Source organism: Oncorhynchus keta, unplaced genomic scaffold (genome assembly GCF_023373465.1).
Source record: "Oncorhynchus keta strain PuntledgeMale-10-30-2019 unplaced genomic scaffold, Oket_V2 Un_contig_4460_pilon_pilon, whole genome shotgun sequence".
Classification (NCBI taxonomy): Eukaryota; Metazoa; Chordata; class Actinopteri; order Salmoniformes; family Salmonidae; genus Oncorhynchus; species Oncorhynchus keta.
The window spans coordinates 62,040-79,470 of NW_026287780.1; the positions used below are offsets into that span (position 1 = coordinate 62,040).

At 38.7% G+C, this 17,431-nt stretch overlaps 1 long non-coding RNA gene across 1 annotated transcript; it reads right to left on the bottom strand.

Annotated features, from left to right (window-relative positions):
• Positions 1–16,965: 16,965 nt before the first annotated feature.
• Positions 16,966–17,300, bottom strand: LOC127924676 (uncharacterized). Its single transcript, XR_008118556.1, has 2 exons — positions 17,207–17,300; positions 16,966–17,153 (listed from the first exon to the last, which is right to left on the bottom strand). It is a non-coding gene; the product is annotated as an uncharacterized LOC127924676 (long non-coding RNA).
• Between the last annotated feature and the right edge of the window lie 131 nt (positions 17,301–17,431).

Below are 17,431 nucleotides of genomic sequence, written 5' to 3' on the forward strand. Positions count from 1 at the left end.
AACACCCCATAATGTTAAACACCCCATAATGTTAAACACCCCATAATGTTAAACACCCCATAATGTTAAACACCCCATAATGTTAAACACCACCCCATAATGTTAAACACCCCATAATGTTAAACACCCCATAATGTTAAAACACCCCATAATGTTAAACACCCCATAATGTTAAACACCCCATAATGTTAAACACCCCATAATGTTAAACACCCCATAATGTTAAACACCCCATAATGTTAAACACCCCATAATGTTAAAACCACCCCATAATGTTAAACACCCCATAATGTTAAACACCCCATAATGTTAAACACCCCATAATGTTAAACACCCCATAATGTTAAAACACCCCATAATGTTAAACACCCCATAATGTTAAACACCCCATAATGTTAAACACCCCATAATGTTAAACACCCCATAATGTTAAACACCCCATAATGTTAAACACCCCATAATGTTAAACACCCCATAATGTTAAACACCCCATAATGTTAAACACCCCATAATGTTAAACACCCCATAATGTTAAACACCCCATAATGTTAAACACCCCATAATGTTAAACACCACCCCATAATGTTAAACACCCCATAATGTTAAACACCCCATAATGTTAAACACCCCATAATGTTAAACACCCCATAATGTTAAACACCCCATAATGTTAAACACCCCATAATGTTAAACACCCCATAATGTTAAACACCCCATAATGTTAAACACCCCATAATGTTAAACACCCCATAATGTTAAACACCCCATAATGTTAAACACCCCATAATGTTAAACACCCCATAATGTTAAACACCCCATAATGTTAAACACCCCATAATGTTAAACACCCCATAATGTTAAACACCCCATAATGTTAAACACCCCATAATGTTAAACACCCCATAATGTTAAACACCCCATAATGTTAAACACCACCCCATAATGTTAAACACCCCATAATGTTAAACACCCCATAATGTTAAACACCCCATAATGTTAAACACCCCATAATGTTAAACACCCCATAATGTTAAACACCCCATAATGTTAAACACCCCATAATGTTAAACACCCCATAATGTTAAACACCCCATAATGTTAAACACCACCCATAATGTTAAACACCCCATAATGTTAAACACCCCATAATGTTAAACACCACCCCATAATGTTAAACACCCCATAATGTTAAACACCCCATAATGTTAAACCACCCCATAATGTTAAAAACACCCCATAATGTTAAACACCCCATAATGTTAAACACCCCATAATGTTAAACACCACCCCATAATGTTAAACACCCCATAATGTTAAACACCCCATAATGTTAAAACCCCATAATGTTAAACACCCCATAATGTTAAACACCCCATAATGTTAAAACACCCCATAATGTTAAACAATAATGTTAAACACCCCATAATGTTAAACACCCCATAATGTTAAACACCCCATAATGTTAAACACCCCATAATGTTAAACACCCCATAATGTTAAACACCCCATAATGTTAAACACCCCATAATGTTAAACACCCCATAATGTTAAACACCCCATAATGCTAAACACCCCATAATGTTAAACACCCCATAATGTTAAACACCCCATAATGTTAAACACCCCATAATGTTAAACACCCCATAATGTTAAACACCCCATAATGTTAAAACACCCCATAATGTTAAACACCCCATAATGTTAAACACCACCCCATAATGTTAAACACCCCATAATGTTAAACACCCCATAATGTTAAACACCCCATAATGTTAAACACCCCATAATGTTAAACACCCCATAATGTTAAACACCCCATAATGTTAAACACCACCCCATAATGTTAAACACCCCATAATGTTAAACACCACCCCATAATGTTAAACACCCCATAATGTTAAACACCCCATAATGTTAAACACCCCATAATGTTAAACACACCCCATAATGTTAAACACCCCATAATGTTAAACACCCCATAATGTTAAACACCCCATAATGTTAAACACCCCATAATGTTAAACACCCCATAATGTTAAACACCCCATAATGTTAAACACCCCATAATGTTAAACACCCCATAATGTTAAACACCCCATAATGTTAAACACCCCATAATGTTAAACACCACCCCATAATGTTAAACACCCCATAATGTTAAACACCCCATAATGTTAAACACCCCATAATGTTAAACACCCCATAATGTTAAACACCCCATAATGTTAAACACCCCATAATGTTAAACACCCCATAATGTTAAACACCCCATAATGTTAAACACCCCATAATGTTAAACACCATCCCATAATGTTAAACACCCCATAATGCTAAACACCCCATAATGTTAAACACCCCATAATGTTAAACACCCCATAATGTTAAATACCCCATAATGTTAAACACCCCATAATGTTAAACACCCCATAATGTTAAACATCCCATAATGTTAAACACCACCCCATAATGTTAAACACCCCATAATGTTAAACACCCCATAATGTTAAACACCCCATAATGTTAAACACCACCCCATAATGTTAAACATCCCATAATGTTAAACACCCCATAATGTTAAACACACATCCCATAATGTTAAACACCCCATAATGTTAAACACCCCATAATGTTAAACACCCCATAATGTTAAACACCCCATAATGTTAAACACCCCATAATGTTAAACACCCCATAATGTTAAACACCCCATAATGTTAAACCCATAATGTTAAACACCCCATAATGTTAAACACCCCATAATGTTAAACACCCCATAATGTTAAACACCACCCCATAATGTTAAACACCCCATAATGTTAAACACCCCATAATGTTAAACACCCCCATAATGTTAAAACACCCCATAATGTTAAACACCCCATAATGTTAAACACCCCCATAATGTTAAACACCCCATAATGTTAAACACCCCATAATGTTAAACACCCCATAATGTTAAACACCCCATAATGTTAAACACCCCATAATGTTAAACACCCCATAATGTTAAACACCCCATAATGTTAAAACCCCATAATGTTAAACACCCCATAATGTTAAACACCCCATAATGTTAAACACCCCATAATGTTAAACACATCCCATAATGTTAAACACCCCATAATGTTAAACACCCCATAATGTTAAACACCCCATAATGTTAAAACACCCCATAATGTTAAACACCACCCCATAATGTTAAACACCCCATAATGTTAAACACCCCATAATGTTAAACACCCCATAATGTTAAACACCCCATAATGTTAAACACCCCATAATGTTAAACACCCCATAATGTTAAACACCCCATAATGTTAAACACCCCATAATGTTAAACACCACCCCATAATGTTAAACACCCCATAATGTTAAACACCCCATAATGTTAAACACCCCATAATGTTAAACACCCCATAATGTTAAACACCCCATAATGTTAAACACCCCATAATGTTAAACACCCCATAATGTTAAACACCCCATAATGTTAAACACCCCATAATGTTAAACACCCCATAATGTTAAACACCCCATAATGTTAAACACCCCATAATGTTAAACACCACCCCATAATGTTAAACACCCCATAATGTTAAACACCCCATAATGTTAAACACCCCATAATGTTAAACACCCCATAATGTTAAACACCCATAATGTTAAACACCCCATAATGTTAAACACCCCATAATGTTAAACACCCCATAATGTTAAACACCCCATAATGTTAAACACCCCATAATGTTAAACACCCCATAATGTTAAACACCACCCCATAATGTTAAACACCCCATAATGTTAAACACCCCATAATGTTAAACACCACCCCATAATGTTAAACACCCCATAATGTTAAACATCCCATAATGTTAAACACCCCATAATGTTAAACACCCCATAATGTTAAACATCCCATAATGTTAAACACCCCATAATGTTAAACACCCCATAATGTTAAACACCCCATAATGTTAAACACCCCATAATGTTAAATACCCCATAATGTTAAACATCCCATAATGTTAAACACCACCCCATAATGTTAAACACCCCATAATGTTAAACACCCCATAATGTTAAACACCCCATAATGTTAAACACCCCATAATGTTAAACACCACCCCATAATGTTAAACACCCCATAATGTTAAACACCCCATAATGTTAAACACCCCATAATGTTAAACACCCCATAATGTTAAACACCCCATAATGTTAAACACCCCATAATGTTAAACACCCCATAATGTTAAACACCCCATAATGTTAAACACCCCATAATGTTAAACACCCCATAATGTTAAACACCCCATAATGTTAAACACCACCCCATAATGTTAAACACCCCATAATGTTAAACACCCCATAATGTTAAACACCCCATAATGTTAAACACCCCATAATGTTAAACACCCCATAATGTTAAATACCCCATAATGTTAAACACCCCATAATGTTAAACACCCCATAATGTTAAACACCCCATAATGTTAAACACCCCATAATGTTAAACACCACCCCATAATGTTAAACACCCCATAATGTTAAACACCACCCCATAATGTTAAACACCCCATAATGTTAAACACCCCATAATGTTAAACACCACCCCATAATGTTAAACACCCCATAATGTTAAACCCCATAATGTTAAACACCCCATAATGTTAACCACCCCATAATGTTAAACACCCCATAATGTTAAACACCCCATAATGTTAAACCACCCCATAACACCCCATAATGTTAAACACCCCATAATGTTAAACACCCCATAATGTTAAACACACCCCATAATGTTAAACACCCCATAATGTTAAACACCCCATAATGTTAAACACCCCATAATGTTAAACACCCCATAATGTTAAACACCACCCCATAATGTTAAACACCCCATAATGTTAAACACCACCCCATAATGTTAAACACCCCATAATGTTAAACACCACCCCATAATGTTAAACACCACCCCATAATGTTAAACACCACCCCATAATGTTAAACACCCCATAATGTTAAACACCACCCCATAATGTTAAACACCCCATAATGTTAAACACCACCCCATAATGTTAAACACCCCATAATGTTAAACACCACCCCATAATGTTAAACACCCCATAATGTTAAACACCCCATAATGTTAAACACCCCATAATGTTAAAACCACCCCATAATGTTAAACACCCCATAATGTTAAACACCACCCCATAATGTTAAACACCCCATAATGTTAAACACCACCCCATAATGTTAAACACCCCATAATGTTAAACACCCCATAATGTTAAACACCCCATAATGTTAAACACCCCATAATGTTAAACACCCCATAATGTTAAACACCCCATAATGTTAAACACCCCATAATGTTAAACACCACCCCATAATGTTAAACACCACCCCATAATGTTAAACACCCCATAATGTTAAACACCCCATAATGTTAAACACCCCATAATGTTAAACACCCCATAATGTTAAACACCCCATAATGTTAAACACCCCATAATGTTAAACACCCCATAATGTTAAACACCACCCCATAATGTTAAACACCCCATAATGTTAAACACCCCATAATGTTAAACACCCCATAATGTTAAACACCCCATAATGTTAAACACCCCATAATGTTAAACACCCCATAATGTTAAACACCCCATAATGTTAAACACCCCATAATGTTAAACACCCCATAATGTTAAACACCCCATAATGTTAAACACCCCATAATGTTAAACACCCCATAATGTTAAACACCATCCCATAATGTTAAACACCCCATAATGCTAAACACCCCATAATGTTAAACACCCCATAATGTTAAACACCCCATAATGTTAAACACCCCATAATGTTAAACACCCCATAATGTTAAACACCCCATAATGTTAAACATCCCATAATGTTAAACACCACCCCATAATGTTAAACACCCCATAATGTTAAACACCCCATAATGTTAAACACCCCATAATGTTAAACACCACCCCATAATGTTAAACATCCCATAATGTTAAACACCCCATAATGTTAAACACCCCATAATGTTAAACACCCCATAATGTTAAACATCCCATAATGTTAAACACCCCATAATGTTAAACACCCCATAATGTTAAACACCCCATAATGTTAAACACCCCATAATGTTAAACACCCCATAATGTTAAACACCCCATAATGTTAAACACCACCCCATAATGTTAAACATCCCATAATGTTAAACACCCCATAATGTTAAACACCACCCCATAATGTTAAACACCCCATAATGTTAAACACCCCATAATGTTAAACACCACCCCATAATGTTAAACACCCCATAATGTTAAACACCCCATAATGTTAAACACCCCATAATGTTAAACACCCCCATAATGTTAAACACCCCATAATGTTAAACACCCCATAATGTTAAACACCCCATAATGTTAAACACCCCATAATGTTAAACACCCCATAATGTTAAACACCCCATAATGTTAAACACCCCATAATGTTAAACACCCCATAATGTTAAACACCCCATAATGTTAAACACCCCATAATGTTAAACACCCCATAATGTTAAACACCCCATAATGTTAAACACCCCATAATGTTAAACACCCCATAATGTTAAACACCACCCCATAATGTTAAACACCCCATAATGTTAAACACCCCATAATGTTAAACACCCCATAATGTTAAACACCCCATAATGTTAAACACCCCATAATGTTAAACACCCCATAATGTTAAACACCCCATAATGTTAAACACCCCATAATGTTAAACACCCCATAATGTTAAACACCCCATAATGTTAAAACACCCCATAATGTTAAACACCCCATAATGTTAAACATCCCATAATGTTAAACACCCCATAATGTTAAACACCCCATAATGTTAAACACCCCATAATGTTAAACACCCCATAATGTTAAACACCCCATAATGTTAAACACCCCATAATGTTAAACACCCCATAATGTTAAACACCCCATAATGTTAAACACCCCATAATGTTAAACACCACCCCATAATGTTAAACACCCCATAATGTTAAAACATAATGTTAAACACCCCATAATGTTAAACACCCCATAATGTTAAACACCACCCCATAATGTTAAACACCCCATAATGTTAAACACCCCATAATGTTAAACACCCCATAATGTTAAACACCCCATAATGTTAAACACCCCATAATGTTAAACACCCCATAATGTTAAACACCCCATAATGTTAAACACCCCATAATGTTAAACACCCCATAATGTTAAACACCACCCCATAATGTTAAACACCCCATAATGTTAAACACCCCATAATGTTAACCACCCCATAATGTTAAACACCCCATAATGTTAAACACCCCATAATGTTAAACACCCCATAATGTTAAACACCCCATAATGTTAAACATCCCATAATGTTAAACACCCCATAATGTTAAACACCCCATAATGTTAAACACCCCATAATGTTAAACACCCCATAATGTTAAACACCCCATAATGTTAAACATCCCATAATGTTAAACACCACCCCATAATGTTAAACACCCCATAATGTTAAACACCCCATAATGTTAAACACCCCATAATGTTAAACACCCCATAATGTTAAACACCCCATAATGTTAAACACCACCCCATAATGTTAAACATCCCATAATGTTAAACACCCCATAATGTTAAACACCCCATAATGTTAAACACCCCATAATGTTAAACACCCCATAATGTTAAACACCCCATAATGTTAAACACCCCATAATGTTAAACACCCCATAATGTTAAACACCCCATAATGTTAAACACCCCATAATGTTAAACACCCCATAATGTTAAACACCCCATAATGTTAAACACCCCATAATGTTAAACACCCCATAATGTTAAACACCCCATAATGTTAAACACCCCATAATGTTAAACACCCCATAATGTTAAACACCCCATAATGTTAAACACCCCATAATGTTAAACACCCCATAATGTTAAAACACCCCATAATGTTAACACACCCCATAATGTTAAACACCCCATAATGTTAAACACCACCCCATAATGTTAAACACCCCATAATGTTAAACACCCCATAATGTTAAACACCCCATAATGTTAAACACCCCATAATGTTAAACACCCCATAATGTTAAACACCCCATAATGTTAACCACCCCATAATGTTAAACACCCCATAATGTTAAACACCACCCCATAATGTTAAACACCCCATAATGTTAAACACCACCCCATAATGTTAAACACCCCATAATGTTAAACACCACCCCATAATGTTAAACACCCCATAATGTTAAACACCACCCCATAATGTTAAACACCACCCCATAATGTTAAACACCCCATAATGTTAAACACCACCCCATAATGTTAAACACCCCATAATGTTAAACACCACCCCATAATGTTAAACACCCCATAATGTTAAAACCACCCCATAATGTTAAACACCACCCCATAATGTTAAACACCACCCCATAATGTTAAACACCCCATAATGTTAAACACCACCCCATAATGTTAAACACCCCATAATGTTAAACACCACCCCATAATGTTAAACACACCCCATAATGTTAAACACCCCATAATGTTAAACACCCCATAATGTTAAACACCCCATAATGTTAAACACCACCCCATAATGTTAAAACACCCCATAATGTTAAACACCCCATAATGTTAAACACCACCCCATAATGTTAAACACCCCATAATGTTAAACACCCCATAATGTTAAACACCCCATAATGTTAAACACCCCATAATGTTAAACACCCCATAATGTTAAACACCCCATAATGTTAAACACCCCATAATGTTAAACACCCCATAATGTTAAACACACCCCATAATGTTAAACACCACCCCATAATGTTAAACACACCCCATAATGTTAAACACCCCATAATGTTAAACACCCCATAATGTTAAACACCCCCCATAATGTTAAACACCCCATAATGTTAAACACCCCATAATGTTAAACACCCCATAATGTTAAACACCCCATAATGTTAAACACCCCATAATGTTAAACACCCCATAATGTTAAACACCCCATAATGTTAAACCCCATAATGTTAAACACCCCATAATGTTAAACACCCCATAATGTTAAACACCCCATAATGTTAAACACCCCATAATGTTAAACACCCCATAATGTTAAACACCCCATAATGTTAAACACCCCATAATGTTAAACACCCCATAATGTTAAACACATAATGTTAAACACCCCATAATGTTAAACACCCCATAATGTTAAACACCCCATAATGTTAAACACCCCATAATGTTAAACACCCCATAATGTTAAACACCCCATAATGTTAAACACCCCATAATGTTAAACACCCCATAATGTTAAACACCCCATAATGTTAAACACCCCATAATGTTAAACACCCCATAATGTTAAACACCCCATAATGTTAATGTTAAACACCCCATAATGTTAAACACCCCATAATGTTAAACACCCCATAATGTTAAACACCCCATAATGTTAAACACCCCATAATGTTAAACACATAATGTTAAACACCCCATAATGTTAAACACCCCATAATGTTAAACACCCCATAATGTTAAACACCCCATAATGTTAAACACCCCATAATGTTAAACACCCCATAATGTTAAACACCCCATAATGTTAAACACCCCATAATGTTAAACACCCCATAATGTTAAACACCCCATAATGTTAAACACCACCCCATAATGTTAAACACCACCCCATAATGTTAAACACCCCATAATGTTAAACACCCCATAATGTTAAACACCCCATAATGTTAAACACCCCATAATGTTAAACACCACCCCATAATGTTAAACACCCCATAATGTTAAACACCCCATAATGTTAAACACCCCATAATGTTAAACACCCCATAATGTTAAACACCACCCCATAATGTTAAACACCCCATAATGTTAAAACACCCCATAATGTTAAACACCCCATAATGTTTAATGTTAAACACCCCATAATGTTAAACACCCCATAATGTTAAACACCCCATAATGTTAAACACCCCATAATGTTAAACACCCCATAATGTTAAACACCCCATAATGTTAAAACACCCCATAATGTTAAACACCCCATAATGTTAAACACCCCATAATGTTAAACACCCCATAATGTTAAACACCCCATAATGTTAAACACCCCATAATGTTAAACACCCCACACCCCATAATGTTAAACACCCCATAATGTTAAACACCCCATAATGTTAAACACCACCCATAATGTTAAACACCCCATAATGTTAAACACCACCCCATAATGTTAAACACCCCATAATGTTAAACACCCCATAATGTTAAACACCCCATAATGTTAAACACATAATGTTAAACACCCCATAATGTTAAACACCCCATAATGTTAAACACCCCATAATGTTAAACACCCCATAATGTTAAACACCCCATAATGTTAAACACCCCATAATGTTAAACACCCCATAATGTTAAACACCCCATAATGTTAAACACCCCATAATGTTAAACACCCCATAATGTTAAACACCCCATAATGTTAAACACCCCATAATGTTAAACACCCCATAATGTTAAACACCCCATAATGTTAAACACCCCATAATGTTAAACACCCCATAATGTTAAACACCCCATAATGTTAAACACCCCATAATGTTAAACACCCCATAATGTTAAACACCCCATAATGTTAAACACCCCATAATGTTAAACACCCCATAATGTTAAACACCCCATAATGTTAAACACCCCATAATGTTAAACACCCCATAATGTTAAACACCACCCCATAATGTTAAACACCCCATAATGTTAAACACCCCATAATGTTAAACACCCCATAATGTTAAACACCCCATAATGTTAAACACCCCATAATGTTAAACACCCCATAATGTTAAACACCCCCATAATGTTAAACACCCCATAATGTTAAAACCACCCCATAATGTTAAACACCCCATAATGTTAAACACCCCATAATGTTAAACACCCCATAATGTTAAACATCCCATAATGTTAAACACCCCATAATGTTAAACACCCCATAATGTTAAACACCCCATAATGTTAAACACCACCCCATAATGTTAAACACCACCCCATAATGTTAAACACCCCATAATGTTAAACACCCCATAATGTTAAACAATAGATCTTGCGTGGAGCCCCAGATCGAGGGAGATTATCAGTGGTCTTGTATGTCTTCCATTTCCTAATAATTGCTCCCACAGTTGATTTCTTCAAACCAAGCTGCTTACCTATTGCAGATTCAATCTTCCCAGCCTGGATGCAGGTCTACAATTTTGTTTCTGGTGTCCTTTGATAGCTCTTTGGTCTTGGCCATAGTGGAGTTTGGAGTGTGACTGTTTGAGGTTGTGGACAGGTGTCTTTTATACTGATAACAAGTTCAAACAGGTGCCATTAATACAGGTAACGAGTGGAGTACAGAGGAGCCTCTTAAAGAAGAAGTTACAGGTCTGTGAGAGCCAGAAATCTTGCTTGTTTGTAGGTGACCAAATACTTATTTTCCACCATAATTTTCAAATAAATTCATTAAAATCCTACAATGTGATTTTCTGGATTTTTTTTTTTTCTCTCATTTTGTCTGTCATAGTTGAAGTTGAAGTGTACCTATGATGAGAATTACAGGCCTCTCATCTTTTTAAGTGGGAGAACTTGCACAATTGGTGGCTGACTAAATACTTTTTTGCCCCACTGTACATGTATTGTGTAACATGAAGTGCTATGAGTGCCATCTGATGAAGATCATCAAAGGTTAGTGATTCATTTTAACTCTATTTCTGCTTTTTGTGACTCCTCTCTTTGGCTGGAAAAAATGGCTGTGTTTTTCTGTGACTAGGTGCTGACCGAACATAATCGCATGGTGTGCTTTCATCGTAAAGCCTTTTTGAAATCAGACACTGTGGCTGGATTAACAAGAAGAGTATCTTTAAAATGGTGTATGATACTTGTATGTTTGAGGAATTTTAACTATGAGATTTCTGTTGTTTGAATTTGGCGTCCTGCACTTTCACTGGCTGTTGTCATATCGACCCCGTTAACGGGATTTCAGCCGGAGGAAGTTGTTTAAAGACATTAGAAGAAGACAAATGTATGTTACCAATTGAACAACATCTACTGCATTGTAAACCAATGTTAAAGATTACATAGCTGGGCATATATAGATGAGGGCCCAGGATGGACAGAACCAGTGGATCTCTCTCTCTCTCTCATCCCCTGGCTCAGCACTGAATTATGAATTAACAGCCCCTGTTTATGAGGTGAGAGGTCATTTAAATTTAATTTGGAAAGGGATTGTGTTAGGAGTGTCTTGCTCAGCAACCTCACAACAACTAATATCTCCTTCGGGTCATATGTAAACACTATAATATACAAGTAAATAAAGATGGATCCATGCACTCTACCTCCTTCTGGTAATAGCACTAAGTATGAATACCAAACGGCACCCTATTCCCTGTATAGTGCACTACTTTAGACCAGGGTCCATTGGGTAGTAGTGCACTATATAGGGACTAGAGTGCCGTTTTGGATGCACACCTATGAGATGTTAAGAGGTCTACTCAGTACCATCGTTGACAGAGAGAGAGATAATATTGGGAAGCATTAACTAAGGAAAGCCCTTGGAAGAAGTGCTTACAGTGGAGTTTTTAGAAACAGACTGTTTACATCTGCTTGCATAAACTATGGTTCTGCAGCTTTCGAAAAGTGGAGTTGGGCATACAAGGGTAGTTAGGATGTATAATAATTTAGGTTAGGGTAGTTATGGTATATCATCATTTAGTTAGGATGTATAATAATTTAGGTTAGGGTAGTTAGGGTATATAATAATTTAGTTAGGGTAGTTCTGAGTTCTGTCCTACTATCCAGGTCTGTACCCAAACAATTTGAACTTCTACTTTTAAAAATCCACCTCTCCAAAAACAAGTCTCTCTCCGTTGCTGCTTGCTATAGACCACTCTCTGCCCCCAGCTGTGCTCTGGACACCATATGTGAACTGATTGCCCCCCATCTATCTTCAGAGCTCGTGCTGCTAGGCGACCTAAACTGGAACATGCTTAACACCCCAGCCATCCTACAATCTAAACTTGATGCCCTCAATCTCACTCAAATTATCAATGAACCTACCAGGTACAACCCCAAAGCCTTAAACACGGGCACCCTCATAGATATCATCCTAACCAACTTGCCCTCTAAATAAACCTTTGCTATTTTCAACCAAGATCTCAGCGATCACTGCCTCATTGCCTGCATCCGTAATGGGTCAGCGGTCAAACGACCTCCACTCATCACTGTCAAACGCTCACACTGAAACACTTCAGCGAGCAGGCCTTTCTAATCGACCTGGCCGGGGTATCCTGGAAGGATATTGATCTCATCCCGTCAGTAGAGGATGCCTGGTTATTTTTTTAAATGCCTTCCTAACCATCTTAAATAAACATGCCCCTTTCAAGAAATTTAGAACCAGGAACAAATATAGCCCTTGGTTCTCCCCAGACCTGACTGCCCTTAACCAACATAAAAACATCCTATGGCGTTCTGCATTAGCACCAAACAGCCTTTTCAGGGTAGCTAGAAACCAATATACACAGGCAGTTAGGAAAGCAAAGGCTAGCTTTTTCAAGCAGATATTTGTATCCTGTAGCTCTAACTCCAACATGTTCTGGGACACTGTAAAGTCCATGGAGAATAAGAGCACCTCCTCCCAGCTGCCCACTGCACTGAAGATAGGAAACACTGTCACCACAGATAAATCCACTAAACCAGATCAGAGGCAGTAGATTACCAGGGATGTCCTCTGTTTAGTGAGTCCTCCAGATCAGAGGCAGTAGGGATGACCAGGGATGTTCTCTGTTTAGTGAGTCCTCCAGATCAGAGGCAGTAGATTACCAGGGATGTCCTCTGTTTAGTGAGTCCTCCAGATCAGAGGCAGTAGGGATGACCAGGGATGTTCTCTGTTTAGTGAGTCCTCCAGATCAGAGGCAGTAGGGATGACCAGGGATGTTCTCTGTTTAGTGAGTCCTCCAGATCAGAGGCAGTAGATTACCAGGGATGTTCTCTGTTTAGTGAGTCCTCCAGATCAGAGGCAGTAGATTACCAGGGATGTTCTCTGTTTAGTGAGTCCTCCAGATCAGAGGCAGTAGATTACCAGGGATGTTCTCTGTTTAGTGAGTCCTCCAGATCAGAGGCAGTAGGGATGACCAGGGATGTTCTCTGTTTAGTGAGTCCTCCAGATCAGAGGCAGTAGGGATGACCAGGGATGTTCTCTGTTTAGTGAGTCCTCCATATCAGAGGCAGTAGGGATGACCAAGGATGTTTTCTGTTTAGTGAGTCCTCCAGATCAGAGGCAGTAGGGATGACCAGGGATGTTCTCTGATTAGTGAGTCCTCCAGATCAGAGGCAGTAGGGATGACCAGGGATGTTCTCTGTTTAGTGAGTCCTCCAGATCAGAGGCAGTAGGGATGACCAGGGATGTTCTCTGTTTAGTGAGTCCTCCAGATCAGAGGCAGTAGGGATGACCAGGGATCGATCCAGACCAGAGGCAGTAGGGATGACCAGGGATGTTCTCTGTTTAGTGAGTCCTCCAGATCAGAGGCAGTAGGGACGACCACGTTATCTTGATAAGTGTGTGAATTGGACCATTTTCCTGTCCTGCTAAACATTCAAAATGTAACAAGTACTTTTAGGTGTCAGGGAAAATGTATATTATTTTCTTTAGCAAGATAGTGAAGTAAAAGTCAAAAATATAAATATTAAACTAAAGTACAGATACCCTTAAAAAACTACTTAAGTAGAACTTTAAAGCATTTTTACTGAAGTACTTTACACCAGTGAAAAAGGGGATATTTCTAGCGTTAGTGAAAGGACAGTTGAATCTGAGAGGGTCAATGTGCATCACTATGTTCTCAGGGCCTAATATACAGTTGTGTCTAACAGATGTGAGAGTGACAAACATATTAATCTTCAAAGTTTGCTGCTTCAGTGTCTTTAGATAATATTGTCAGACGTTACTATGGAATACTGAAGTATAATTACAAGCATTTCATAAGTGTCAAAGGCTTTTATTGACAATTACATTTAGTTGATGCAAACAGTCAATATTTGCAGTGTTGACCCTTGTTTTTCAAGACCTCTGCAATCTGCCCTGGCATGCTGTCAATTAACTTCTGGGCCACATCCTGACTGATGGTAGCCCATTCTTTCATAATCAATGCTTGGGAGTTTGTCAGAATTTGTGCGTTTTTGTTTGTCCACCCGCCTCTTGAGGATTGACCACAAATTCTCAATGGGATTAAGGTCTGGGGAGTTTCTTGGCCATGGACCCAAAATATCGATGTTTTATTCCCCGAACCACTTAGTTATCACTTTTGCCTTATGGCAAGGTGCTCCATCACACTGGAAAAGACATTGTTCGTCACCAAACTGTTCCTGGATGGTTGGGAGAAGTTGCTCTCGGGGATGTGTAGGTACCATTCTTTATTCATGGGTGTAAGGGGTGCCTACTGGCGACCTACTGGCGGCCTACTGGCGGCCTACTGGCGGCAGAGAAGTCAGGCGCAGTTTATTCATAAAAACCATCGGAAACAGAACAATTAATAAATGGACAGAACCCGTCGCCAGAATCACAACCACTTACATAATAAACAGATGAGGACATGGGGGAACAGAGGGTTAAATACACAACACGTAATGATGGAATTGAAACCAGGTGTGTGGGAAGACAAGACAAAACAAATGGAAAATGAAAAGTGGATCGATGATGGCTAGAAGACGGGTGACGCCGACCGCCCGAACGCCGCCCGAACAAGGAGAGGAACCAACTTCAGCGGAAGTCGTGATAATGGCTCATGCTAGAAAAGACATGGTTAGTCACCAAACTGTTCTGGATGGTTGGGAGAAGTTGCTCTCAGAGGATGTGTAGGTACCATTCTTTATTCATGGCTGTGTTCTTAGGCAAAATTGTGAGTGAGCCCACTCCCTTGGCTGAGAAGCAACCCCACACATGAATGTTCTCAGGATGCTTTACTGTTGGCATGACACAGGACTGATGGTAGCGATCACCTTGTCTTCTCTGGACAAGCTTTATTCTGGATGCCCCAAACAATCGGAAAGGGGATTCATCAGAGAAAATTACTTTACCCCAGTCATCAGCAGTCCAATCCCTGAATATCAGTCTGTCCCTGATGTTTTTCCTGGAGAGAAGTGGCTTCTTTGCTGCCATTCTTGACACCAGGCCATCCTCCAAAAGTCTTCACCTCACTGTCCATGCAGATGCACTCACACCTGCCTGCTGCCATTCCTGAGCAAGCTCTGTACTGGTGGTGTCACAATCCTGCAGCTGAATCAACTTTAGGAGACGGTCCTGGCGCTTGCTGGACTTTCTTGGGCGCCCTGAAGCCTTTTTCACAACAACTGAACCGCTCTCGCTGAAGTTCTTGATGATCCGATAAATGGTTGATTTAGGTGAAATCTTCTCAAATTCTCAACTTTTGGCCACGACTGTAGAGACGCTCTCTGACCAGTCTCTGGCTCACTACTGCCATCTAGTGGACAGGACAATATACTGTTCTGACCAGCCTCTCCCTGTCTCACTACTGCCATCTAGTGGACAGGACAATACACTGTTCTGACCAGCCTCTCCCGTCTCACTACTGCCATCTAGTGGACAGGACAATACACTGTTCTGACCAGCCTCTCCCTGTCTCACTACTGCCATCTAGTGGACAGGACAATACACTGTTCTGACCAGCCTCTCCCGTCTCACTACTGCCATCTAGTGGAGGACAGGAAAATACACTGTTTGCATAGATCTAGTGGACAGAACAACACACAGGCAAAGAGACTGGCTTTCTATCCTCTGGGATATAGGCCCACAGACAACACTGAATGGTTTATATGTTGGAACAAATGAGAAACTTTAATCATCTTATACACCAAGTGGACAGGAGAAAACAACAGTTGCTGTGACAGAAATATGACTTCCAGGACATTTCTAAAAAAGACATCCTTAACCTCTCATCACATCTTCTCCATCAGCTCTCATCCGCTCCGTCACAGGTTGAGTATGAAGCGGTCAACCTCCTCCATCAGCTCTCATCCGCTCCGTCACAGGTTGAGTATGAGCGGTCAACCTTCTCCATCAGCTCTCATCCGCTCCGTCACAGGTTGAGTATGAAGCGGTCAACCTCCTCCATCAGCTCTCATCCGCTCCGTCACAGGTTGCTCTCATCCGCTCCGTATGAGTATGAAGCGGTCAACCTCCTCCATCAGCTCTCATCCGCTCCGTCACAGGTTGAGTAAGAAGCGGTCAACCTTCTCCATCAGCTCTCATCCGCTCCGTCACAGGTTGAGTATGA